Genomic DNA, 12,673 nt, shown 5'->3' with positions numbered 1-12,673 from the left:
GTGTGAATACTCACTGATTAAGGTGATTTTGAAAGGCAGTTTGTACCTTCTGTTTATAGACCCAGAATGTTGTGTGGAGAATCTCTTCAAGGCATAAAGGGGTTGTAGATTCCCCAGATATTCCCCCTATTATTTGAGCTGGTATTGCCTCATTGTGCTAGTTTAGTTTCTATCTCCTAGTTTCTTTTGGGGGGATCTTTGTTATAAGGAGACCTGTTGTCTGGCAGTGGATTCTTCACAGGAGTGTTGATGTCCCTGCAGTGGATTCTTCATAGGAGTGTTGATGTCCCTGCAGACCGAGGCTGGAGTGCTAAGGAAATCAGCTGGCAGTACTTCCAATCTCAGACCCTCTGAAATATCTGGCTCCATGTAGAGGTGTAGGTCCTCTCCCTTCACCTAAGGTCTTCAGAGACCTGGCTTTCTTGGAGTTGTCAGAGTATTTTTATTAGTCACCTCAACAGCAAACCCAGAGACAAATTGATCTGGATTCAAGATTCTGGTTGAAATGAATTAAAACCAATTAAAGGCAGCTTCCATAACATTTTTAAAAAGGAAAAAAAAAAGAAAGAGGAAAAGAAGGGAGAAGGGGAGGATGGGAGGAAGACATTTTATAAGGAAACAGAGTTTCTCACAAAGACCAAGGGCACATCTGCACCTGAGCTTCTGGAAGGAATTGGGATCCAGGAGTTGGAAAGTCAGGGGACTCACTCTTTTTCTCTCATCTGCTTCGTTGGTTTTTAGTAGACCATGCTTCTGAATTTACCTGTAAGGTCACCCTTAGAGACCGCCTTAAAATCTTAGTGCCAATCTCACTGGCTCAGCTTGAATCATGTGTTAACTTCTGGCCCAATCACTGATGGCCAGAAAGAAGAGTACATACAAATATAGCCACCCCTTGTAGCTCCCAGAGAGGGAATAATAGTAATAAGCAGAGAAGAAGTATGTACTAAAAGTACTTTTACTCATCTTGTGCTGTGTGATTATCTGGATGTGTTTACCCCCATTCTAGGCCATCCTTTTCCATTTGCCAACTGTGTACTAAGTACTTATGGTGGGCATGGTTATGATGCCCCAGAGACACAAAGAAGAGTCACATGTCCTATCAACTTGAGAAAACAGGGCATTTAGAAATTAAAATAGAAACTATATGAGGTCTGTCCAGAAGGTATCCAGCCATGTAATATGAAAAATAATTTATTGAAGAAGATATAAGATATAAAAAATATTCTACATAAGACAATGATGCCTCAGTCCCCTTCAAAGTAGGCACCTTGGGACCTCACACAGTTCTCCCCATCACCGTCAGCTGCCCCATTGTATTTTCCTGAATCTCATCAATGATCGGAACTCTCTTCCATTTCAAAGGCGATTTTAGTTTTAGGAAAAGCCAGAAGTCACATACAGGGCACCAAGTCTTGGCTATAGCAGAGCTGAGTCACCTGAGTAATTTGATGTTTTGCCAAAAAACTCTCTATGAGATATGATGCATGAGCAGGCACGTTGTCATGATGAAGCTGCCAATCACCAGTTGCCTTCAGAAGGCTGTGGCCTTCTGAATCACCCAAATAGTTTCTGTGGAGAAATGTTCAATCTCAATGCAAAATTTGAGGCAGGTTTGTTGCTCTACTTGCTCAATCATTTTGAATGTGATGACCACACAGTACACATACTCACTGAGTGGTACCTACCACCCCCACTGACTAGTACAGTGAAATCATCATTGTTCATGCATGTGCATTCCAGTCCATTCTCCTTGCTGCCAGGTTACATCCATGTCTGTGCAAACTGTTCTGGTTATATTAACAATGGCTGGACTTTTTCTGGACAGACTTTCTATTACATTAATATATATAGATTATTGTATTACTCCTGGTATATTGTGTTAATGAAATAATTATATATTAATGATATTAATAACATTAATAAACCAAAATAGAAATTAAATTAGAAATTGCCTTCCAAGGTGTTCAGCAGAAATGCCATGGTAAAAACTAGCACAAGTCAGTGTGCAGAGGATGTGATTGGAGGATCACAGCATGTCTTACAAGTCATTTATGCAGCCTTACTTCCAGTTGAGAGATCTCTTCTACAATATAGGTGGTGGGCACTCAGCCCACTAACCTCTGCTTGCATGTTCAGAATGCTTTGTGTGGCAGAGAGCCCTTTTCACTGCTACTCAGAGTTACTTATTAGGTCGTTCTTCTTTGCAGAAAAACAAAATAAGCTCCTTCTAATTTCTGATCATCAATTCTATGCCTGAGCATCCATTACATATGACAGCCTAGCCAGTATTTGAAAATTTATGACAGCTTCCCCTCCCTTTTCTACCCCAGAGAGTTGACTGTTTTCTACCCTAAAGCTTCCCGAATTATACAGTGGTTACTTAGAAGATTTATATTTCTGTTTTATATTTCTACTTATATTTCTTTTAAAACTTGTTCCCCTCATCTGAATCTTTTATCTATACCCTTATTAAATTAGGGAGCCAGACCTGGATACTACAGAGGGCTTGGCCTATGTAGATTATAGAGTGAATTCAGTGTGGTGTTTCTATGATTGTGGGTAAGAAGTTGGATGGCTTTTAGAGGCGGTGGGTCTGTGTCTTACAGAAAATCAGGGTGTTTTTTTAAAAATCAGACTTCTGCCCAAATGATAGCTGACCCTATGCTCTCTCATAAAATGCTTTTTGTAGACCACTTGCATCAAAGTTAACTGAGATTATTTGTATAATTAGGAATTAGAGCTCTTTATACTATTGAATCAGAGTCTCTGGGTATGAAGTCTGGGAATCCACTCAACTCTCCTGATGTTTCTTACATACACTGAAGTTTCAGAACCATCAACATGGTAATGAAGAATACAGGGTTTCCCAACTTCAAGTTGTGTGACTGAAATTATGATTGGCCTAAAAGGATATTGGTGGTTTTGTTTCTTGTGCCATTGAGTGGTTTCGGCATGAGTAAGTGATTTGATCCCAGGCAATGAAATGTGAGGGAAATCTGTAGGGACCTTCTGGGTAGGGTTTTTCTAACCAATTAAAAGAGTGTAGGAAGTGTATTTTTTTAGAGGTTGATGTCTCTGTGTGGTACCTGGAATTGCTGCAGCCATTGTGTAAATACCAGGGGAGATGCTGTCCTCATGTTGAGATGCCTTCCCAGAGGGGAAGGATAAGTCCTCTGTGATGCTGTTATGCTGCTCAGTCAGCCAACTCTGGGATCAGCCACCCTCATCAATGGCTGTGAGATAGGAGACCCCTGATACTTAAGCCTGTTTTAGTTAGGTACTCTTACCTGCAGCTGAAAGCATTCGAGTGGACCTAGCATGTACTGTCCCTAGCATAGTGCTTCAGATGTAATATTTGCATAGCTAATTACAGCTGCCATTATCTTATCATTATTACTAACAGAAATAGTAGAGTTCTTGTTTATTAAATTTATGACAGAGATCATAGTGCCAATCCTATTATAAGACACACCTCAAAAATATTTGCTGAAAGTTTGCAGTGACTTTCCTTGGTTTCTACTATTTATTTAGGATTATTAGAATCATGGTGGTTCAATGTATATCATATCTTCCTATCCTTGAGGTTCTCACAAATTTGAAAACATTTTCAGCCTTTTAAGTTTTCATTTAAATTTGGCCTCCTTTAAAATATGGTTATGATTTGAACAGAAAGAGGTAGGCTTCTGTGTTGGTGGTCAGAACATACATGTCACAATTGAGAATTATTCTGAGAACAAGACTAATTTCATAATTTTTCATGGGTGGTCTCAAGGTAAGCATTGTAAGGGCATTTGGAGGGCAGGTTGTGCATGTAGCAGTTGGACATTTATCCCGTAAATTCCTGGAGATTTTTGTCTGGTGAGGCATCTGAGACAGTTAGCTGAAGTTAGGTGCCCTGCCCAAGGTCATTCAACCATGGTGTGACCAGAGAGGGATTAGAATTCATAGTCACAGTGCCTGGAATTCCTGTGCATGACTGGACTCCGCTTCGTGATGTTGCTTGGGTGCAACAGTAATTATTGTGGCTACAATGTTTCCAGAGAACAAGGGGAGGGACAATAGTGGAGTCAGAGTCTGGCCCAATTCTTATTTTAAGAAGGAGGAAATTGACATCCACAGAGGTCAAGTGACATGTCGAAAGTTACATGGTCTAAAAGTGGCATATAAGGACTTCTGTCTTACGATGCTTGGCTTCTTTCTTTTTCCCCTGTAGCATTTCTGCTGACTTTATTTAAAACTTCTCTTTCTAGAATTTTATGACATGAAAGCTGCAGACATTTGACAAAAATTGTAGACTGCATTTCTCTTATTAGCTCCATTGCTTAACTTTCACTTTTTCTACTGTCTAGTTGTATCAGAACTTCTTGTATTTCTTTTAAGTTCCTAGCAGATGTGTGAGGCCAGTGCTTACTTCTATGGCTGGTGTATCAGGCCGTATTCATTCATTATGTCCATAATGTAGAAAGCTGCCTTTTTTGTGGCTCCAGGAACAAGTGTATTACTTGTTCCTTGGAATTCATGCTATATTACTTGTTATATATGAAACAAATATTACTGGATTGAAGAATCTTGCTTTTTTTAAGGAGGTTTATTTCATTTTCCATTACTCCCATCTTCATATTCAAAGCACTGAGAATTCCAAGTAGAGTCTGGTGAAGTAGACTCAGCTTCTTGGCGTTATTTCTGTATTCAATTGTTAAGTTCTTTTATAATTCTACTGAGTGTCTTTTAACTAAATTAACTTGACTTGCATGAACTGCCCTGTTCCTGTGGAAGTCATGTACAAGAACATGAGATATCTTATTGTTTCATTCAATTCAACCAATGCAACCCTAAGCTAATATATAGAGGAACTTAAGGAGTACAGATTTACTACCATAATAAGAGTATGGGAAGCAACTTATGACACTACTCTTGTGGAGAAAGAAGGCATCCATGTTTTTGACTGGCCTTTTGATGATGGGGCACCACCATCCAAACAGATGGTTGATGACTGGTAAAGTCTTAATACAAAAATTAAGTTTTTCAAACAACCTGGTTGTTGTATTGCTGTTCATTGTGTTGCAGGCCCTGGGAGAGCTCTGGTGCTTGCTTCCCAAACAATAAGTGAAGGTGGAATGAAATATGAAGATGTGGTACAGTCCATAAGACAAAAGCAGCGTGGAGCTGTTAAAAGCAACTTTTGTATTTGGAGAAGTATCATCCTAAAATGTGGCTACACTTCAAAGACCCCAGTAGTCATAGAAACAACTGTTGCATTCAATAAAACAGGTGCCTGATGCCATGGCCTTGGACGTGGAACTTGAGACAGGACCCAATTTGCCATGCACATTACCAACATGTTGGCATCGTGAGTAAGTCTAATGAAGCTTTCACTGGAGTATTGAAAAGCAGTTTTACCAGGCCACAAGCTTGAAAGAATTGCAACCTCTATGTTTGGGTTACAATCAACTTATTTTGACACTCAGCAAAAGATGCTTACTGTTCAACATTTATCACTTGTACCAATTGACTTACCCTGAAATTATGCATTTTGAGTTATATCTTTAAATCTGTTCCCATGCCAGAGTCTTACCAATATATAAAAAACTTGGAAAGATTAGGTGCCAAAACACCCATCACAATTCTTGTATATTTTTAGTATCATCCAGAACTAATACTGCAGGAACTCTCAACCACCTGGATCTAATGCGGTTTATCCCTTCGGTCATTCCAAACGTAGAAAGTAGAACCTATATGATTGTCCATCTGCTCACTTTATGTTCACATCTCCCACATTTATGTGAGTGTATATTAGGTTTGTTCAACTTTTTAAAAAAATTTGTATACCAAGTCCTAGTGATTATTTAATGTCTTCTTATAAATCTCACTTTGTGCTGAATTAATAGACAGCCTCCATTTTGAAAATCCGAAGGCATTAAAAATACGTGCTTCTCATGTGTCTTTAATGTCTCCAGACAAGAAGCCCATTGGTTATTTTTAATATCTGCATTTGCAGGCAGCTTACAGCAAGGCCCTGAGGAGAGAATGTGGGGCTGTTAAGTATTTTTAATAGTATTACCTTTGCCTTGTGCAGAACATGTAAAATATGCTCTTTAATATAGTAAATATTTTTAAAGGGTAGAAATGCTTTATTATTGTTGCTTAAATAATTCTTAATCATAAACATTTAAAAATTTTTGTATGTTTATACTGTCTGAAGTTGTTTGCCAATTTATTTTTGTTTGAAGTGTGATTTTTTCCTTCCTACCTTATCTTGAAAAAAAATTTTATTTTTGCTAATGAACTGAGCAGATATCTAATGTCTTATATGCCTTTTGAGCTGTGTAATTTAATAGTTGGATACTCGATAATTTGTTTTATTAGTTGTAACTGATAAAATGGTAACATGTATTAATGTTAGTTCAACCATATATTTATACCATCTGGGAATGTGTAGTTACAGGTCTGTGGGAGAATAATTTATCAGTGTTCACTCACCAGCGTATAAAAATCTAGTGCAAGAGCTTAAACATTTAAATAAATAATGAGATAAATTTATCATTAAAAGGAGCTGAGGCAGTTCATGCTACTCTGGCAGTTACAGATGAGGAAAGTGGGGGTCAAGGTCGCACAGGTAAAAGCTCCACAGCTGGGATTGGAGGCCAGGCCCATTTCAAATGAGAGCCCTTGATAGATTTAAATTAAAAAAGGAAATGCACTTTAAAGCTATATGATCCTATTAACCACAGTCACCCTAATAAGTTTAATTAAAATAAAATAAAATTATAAATTAAGAAAGAGGGATGGAACTTCTGATGAGTTTACTGATATAGAGAAATAATCTGGGGCTTAAGGCCCAGATCACAGGGGAGAGTGCTGGGCATGAAGTCACCCAGGGCATCTACAGAGGTATTGACGGCACTGGGTTTTCAGAAAAACAATCACTCGAAGTCACGAAGTGGCCTATTACACAATATTGCCTAGAGGTGGCCCCATTTCTGGATATCAGCCAAAAATAAGTTGGTTTTGGAAGGCAGCATGGCACCATCCACGGGCCAATCAGAGATGCCAAGTAGGGGCTGAGGTCTTCATACTGACATTTCACTCACGAAACGAACTGTGCTCTTGAATTCTGTGTCATGGGGAGAAGGAGCCCCACTCAGTTTTCATAGATGTCATATAGAGAGGGGTTTAGAGCAGAGGCTATGGATTTAGATTTGTTGTTTCTAGTCCCCAGACACTAGTTCCCAAATATGGGACCTTTATCCAGTGACCTTCATCTCCAAATTCTCCGAAATGGGATAATGATGGCACTTACCTCACAGCCTTGTTGTGAGGGTCCGGTGCAGTGGTGAGTGCAACACGCTGGGCACAGAGCCAGGGCCCTCAGTAGATGCAGGTTCATGGCCATCACCATTGTCAGGGCTGTTATTCTGGTGGTTCCTCCTGATAAATCAGGAGGGCAGGCCTACCCTTTTGCACTTCCTCCACAGATCTGCATTCCATTCCTACTTTCTTCAGGAAGTCACACAAGTTTTCTGGACTTCCCTGTCGTGATAGAAAGCCAACAAGTGATTGTGTGTCCCTGTGCATTCCTGTGCCACATAGGAAATGGCAGGGATGAAGAGGGAGTGCCTGGCCCCCGCCCTGGGCTGTGTGCTGTGGTCACTCACGATCCTTTTGTAAAAGTAGATTGGTCTCTGAGCCATGTGGAGGTGACTGAGTGATGGCACAGAGAAGCCAATAGCATTGAAAGAAGAATTTATTACTCCCACTTCTCTAGGGAGTGGGCATGCCATGTCACACGGGCCATGCAGGGAGCATCAGGTTTGGTCAGGAGGCAGAGAGGAACGAGAGGAAAGTGCAGGCCAAGGCCTTCGCTGGGTTTTCTACAGAAAGGGCCAGGCAGAGGAAATAGCTAACACTGGCTAGCTTTGTCCTACAGGGGTGGACTCTAGTTGCCCGGTACGTGGCCCTGGGTTGATTCAGAGCAGAGGAACCTGGCTGGGCATGTGAGAGTTAGACAAAGGAGGTGGTTGTAGGATTCGGGCTGAGGTTTGTATACATATGGTTTGCAGAGGAAAGGAGTGTTCATAGGGAAGATGTTATCTTCGGTAATTATTTGGCCCTGGGAGGGGCCCTCTCTCCCCAAACCTGGAAGGTCCCCAAAATGTCGAAACACCATAAGACACAGAAAATTTTCATAAAACATACTTAATGCACTTATTTATCTGGTCCCTACTATCATTCCCTGGTTCCCTGACCTTCAATGTTCCCTGAAAAGTTGATGAAGTCATAGGCATCAAGGTCACGTTCACAGGTCAAGCTGTTCCTGGTAGAAAAGCAAGACTTGTATGATCTGGTAGACGATGCAAAAAATAGCCTTCAATTATCTGTCAGGTTCTGTGGTGTCACACAATTTACAATCTGTTTATAGTCTATGAAGGAAAAAAAAAAAAAGAAAAGAAGAGAAAGACAATGACCAGGACAAGCCTGGGGAAAAACCCAGTGCAACCTACTGTATCTTTTGGTGGTGCTACCAGGCAACCAGCAAATTCCCATCAGCCCCGCAGCTGTCCATTGCTGATTTAGAATTTTCAGTTTTCGGTTTTAGAAAGGAGTCTATGTTATACTTGCAGATTTCACCAGATAAAATGAGACAAAGGCAAACACCATTTAACTCCCACCCACACAAGAGCGTTTGTGTTTTGAATTATTCTCTGTATCTGATTTTCTTTTATGGCAGCTATTTTTGAGTAGGTGCAAAAGATTTTAAAAGCGGAATCAAATCTCATAGTGTTGTGTTTTACAGCTAGGTCTTAACTGTTGCATGTATTCCTCGAGCCATGAGCTAACATATACTGGAGTTATGGTTCATGCTTATCAGTACTTGTCAAGTAAACTGGAAACCCAGATTTTAGGCCTGTTTTATGACATAGACTCATACCTGGTTTCTAAGACATTGTTCCTGTTGCAATTTATCTTGCATATATTTATGGGTGACTTGCTGATATAGGCCACTGGGGTTTTGATACAGTAAAACAAATCTTGAGACCAGAGAGTCTAAAAGAATTGTATTTGTTCTCAGTACTGCATGAGAAAGATTTCATACTTTCCAACAATACTAGTCATATATGTTGCTTTGATCTCTCACATGATCTCTAACTATTTATTGAGTATCTAATAGATTGTAAGCTCCTCAGGGCCTCTTAATATTTTCATGTCCTTCTCACAAGCAGTTTGCTGTGTTGGGCCATACTGGAAGCTAACATTAACAGTTGATTAAGTAATTGTCTTACTGCAGTGTTTCTTGAGATATCCTGCATGGTCCATCTAAGGTCAGAAAGGATGCATGTGCTGGGCACTGGATAAATAAATCAGACAATGTAAGACCATTCTATTCTAGATTTCCTAGATTGTCACTTTTACATACTATGCCCTATCTTCTAGTAAATAAATGAGTTTATTAAAGGTTTCTAAAATTAGGTATTTATATTTTTTGTCTTGCCAAGTATTCCACTAGAGAATTCTCAAGTACCTTGAGCATTCCACTGAGATAGTTTGCTCATGTGCAATACTGTTGACACTGCAAAACTCCCATTGCAATGTACATACACAGGCAGATAGCTGTTATCACCGCATCACAGATTCTACCTTGAATTGATCATGATTTTCACTTGCTACTCTTCTTGAATTACTTAATATTTTCAAATTTTCACCTTTGTAGTCCTTGTTATTGTTGAGGTTTTTAACTGGAAAGTAGAACTGGTGGAATGCAAGGACCACAGGAACTTTTGCCATGCGGCCAAAGCTGTGCCCAATTAGAGACCGCGGAGGGCTGCGGCTCCAGACCTGAGTGTGCATGGCGTGACTGACCTGGTCCGCTGTGAGGTACAGTGCAACAGCTCATCACTAGTGACAACCGAAACACCACATTGTAAAGGATTTATTTTTCAATTATGCTATTCTTGCTTCCTGCTTTTGATACGCTTTCTTGAATGGGAGAGAAATGAGAGAGAATGATAAAACTGGAGATTGTATCAACCTAAAGCTGCCTGGTCAAAGCCACATCCTGCAGAGAGGGTCTTGCTGGTATTCATAGTAGTGGCAATTCCCAGTGATCACAGTGCTTATGAACTGTAACTTCACGGCTTGTTCAGTTTTACTTTTTTAAATTTTTTTCTCCCTGGGTTTGAGGTGTGAGTTATTGAGGGCTTTGAGAATGTTCCACTTCCCTAATCTCCACATTATTTTACATTTTGTTCATGGGAAAATCTGTAATAGAGAAGAGTCAAGGGGGCTGAGATCATTTCCTGGAACTGCGGTCACAGTCACCAAACTAAGGCCTCCAGAGCAAAGCTGTGCCTGAAAATTCACACCACCATTTTCTATTATTTATCAGAAATCTGTATGTTATAAATTTTCTATCTTAAACAATGATTTCTGTGTGCTTATTCTTAAATAGAACTTATGCCATTAATTGGTTTGACAAATATTTATGTGCTGGATGTAAAATGGTCAATAACATAAACATAGCATGTGCCTCCTGAAGCTTGGGTGGGGGGTGAAGGGGATGAGGGTGGAAGGTGGAAGGGAGTGAGGGATGGGGCCAGGGGTAGAGAAAGTAAAGAGGCTATTAGAATGCATGGTGTTAAGAGCCTCAGTGGGATAAGTTTGGAGTCACGTGGTGTGGCACATTGGAAGGGGCAGGTAACCTCAATTTGAGATTCACGGGGATGTTTTTAGGAGAGGAGTTGTATCTAAGTTGAGATGCAAAGAGTGAAAAACCAATTGACTTATGATATTACCTATGGAAAACAAGTCTAGGAAAAAAAACAATGTTATTTTTTCAAAATATGGTATAGAATTTTAATTATGTTTGCTATGTTTTCTTATAAGGTATAGATATAGTCTCCCTTATAAGAGCTTTGGAACCTTTTAAAGTACTATTTCATCACTCAAATTTGTAAAGTGTTTCTGAATTCCACTCCCCATTCCCATTTAAATCAAAATGGCCCGATATATTTTACCTGCCAGGAAATAAATTTTTAAACTTGCCACGATCTGTATATCTCCCATGGGAGAGCACCTTCATGAACACAGCACTGTCAGATGTATCACACTGAGAAAAGAGGATCGAGATTTGTTCATTCTACACTGACTATTGATTGAGCACCTACTATGTACCCGGCTGTGTATTGGAGGCACAACAGCGACCAAAGAAACATTTCTGCCCTTGTGGCCCTCACATTCTGCTGGGGAAGATGGATAAAATTATGTGAATATACAATATGTCAATTAGGGATGGGTATTATTTAAAAGGCAGGTAAAGAGTTCTGGAGTGGGAAGAGGCTATTTTAAGTGGGATATTTTAGGTGGCAGAAACTCTTATAATCAGGTAACAACTTAGATGAGATCTGAATGAGGGGAGTGAGCCATACAGCTCTCTGGAGAAAGAGTATCCCAGGTGATGAGAACAGCAAGTGCAAAGGCCCTGAGGTAGGAATATGAGGTCTGTCCAGAAGGTATATAGCCATGTAATGTGAAAAAATAGACACATTCACTGAAGAAGATACAAGATACAAGAGACATTTTACATAGGACAATGACAACTCAGTCCCCTTCAAAGTAGGCACCTTGGGACCTCACACAATTCTCCCAATCACCATCAGCTGCCCTGTCATATTTTTCTGTGTCTCATCAGCAGTCTGAAATCTCTTACCTTTCAAAGGTGATTTTAATTTTGGGAAAAACCAGAAGTCACAGGACACCAATCTGGGCTGTAGAGAGATTGAGTCACCGGGTGATTTGATATTTCACCAAAAAACTTGACAAGAAGTGGTGCATGAGCAGGAGTGTTGTCATGCGGAAGCTGCCAATCACCAACTGCCATAGCTGTGGCCTTCTGAATCATCCAAATAATTTCTGTGGAGAAATGTCCCAGCTTAAAGCAAAATTTGATGCAGATTCATTGCTTTACTCAGTCATTTTGAGTGCAATAGCCACACAGTGCACCTGCTCACTCAATGGCATCTACCACTGACTAGTACAGTGAAGTCATCATTGTTCATGCATGGACATTCCAGTCCACTCTCCTTGGCTGCCAGGTTACATTGGTGTCACACAAACTGTTCTCGTTATATTAACAATGGCTGGATTTTTTCTGGACAGACCTTGGATGCTCTGTTTACAATTTTCTGCTGGAGAACAGGTAGAAAGTAATGTGGTAGTATGATGAATTAACATTTGAACCTGGCATTTTTAGAAGGAAAATGAGAACTACTAGAAAGACTATTATCTGAGTAGTCTCTCAACTTTCAAATCTCTGTAAAGGAGCTTAAAAATTACACTTTAAAGATAGTAACAGTTCTGCTTATAGTCTAGATCATTGGTTCATATGCCCCACAGTATTTTTATTTCTGTTTCTAATATTTTATAGATCTAAAATAGTTCTCTACTGCCTTCACGTCTTCTGTTTAGATGGATGTCAGAACACAGAAGGATGGGTGTTTTTCTTATAATCACTGCATTCCTCTTCATGTTATCTACACATATCCTAATCCTATGCAATGCTTCAGCCTAGCTGGCGTTCAGCACCACCTTCCTACATGTTTCATAGGTCAGACACCCGAGGCAGGATTCTACAGCATTCAAACAAGGAGGAAGGGTGAGGAGACGCCTGTGCTCT

At 39.9% G+C, this 12,673-nt stretch overlaps 1 long non-coding RNA gene and 1 pseudogene across 2 annotated transcripts in view; both read left to right on the top strand.

Moving 5' to 3' along the window:
* LOC119050035 (uncharacterized) overlaps positions 1 to 12,673 on the top strand; it is a 140,073-nt gene that overhangs the window by 75,314 nt on the left and 52,086 nt on the right. The gene's annotated exons all lie outside the window — the stretch shown is intronic.
* On the top strand, positions 4,755 to 6,076 carry LOC119050025 (protein tyrosine phosphatase type IVA 1-like; annotated as a pseudogene).

This window comes from Artibeus jamaicensis, unplaced genomic scaffold, assembly GCF_021234435.1.
Source record: "Artibeus jamaicensis isolate MK-2021 breed Jamaican fruit bat unplaced genomic scaffold, CSHL_Jam_final contig_1028, whole genome shotgun sequence".
Lineage (NCBI taxonomy): Eukaryota > Metazoa > Chordata > Mammalia > Chiroptera > Phyllostomidae > Artibeus > Artibeus jamaicensis.
The sequence above is the reverse complement of the archived record's forward strand: the minus strand, read 5'-3'. Positions and strand labels throughout refer to the sequence as shown.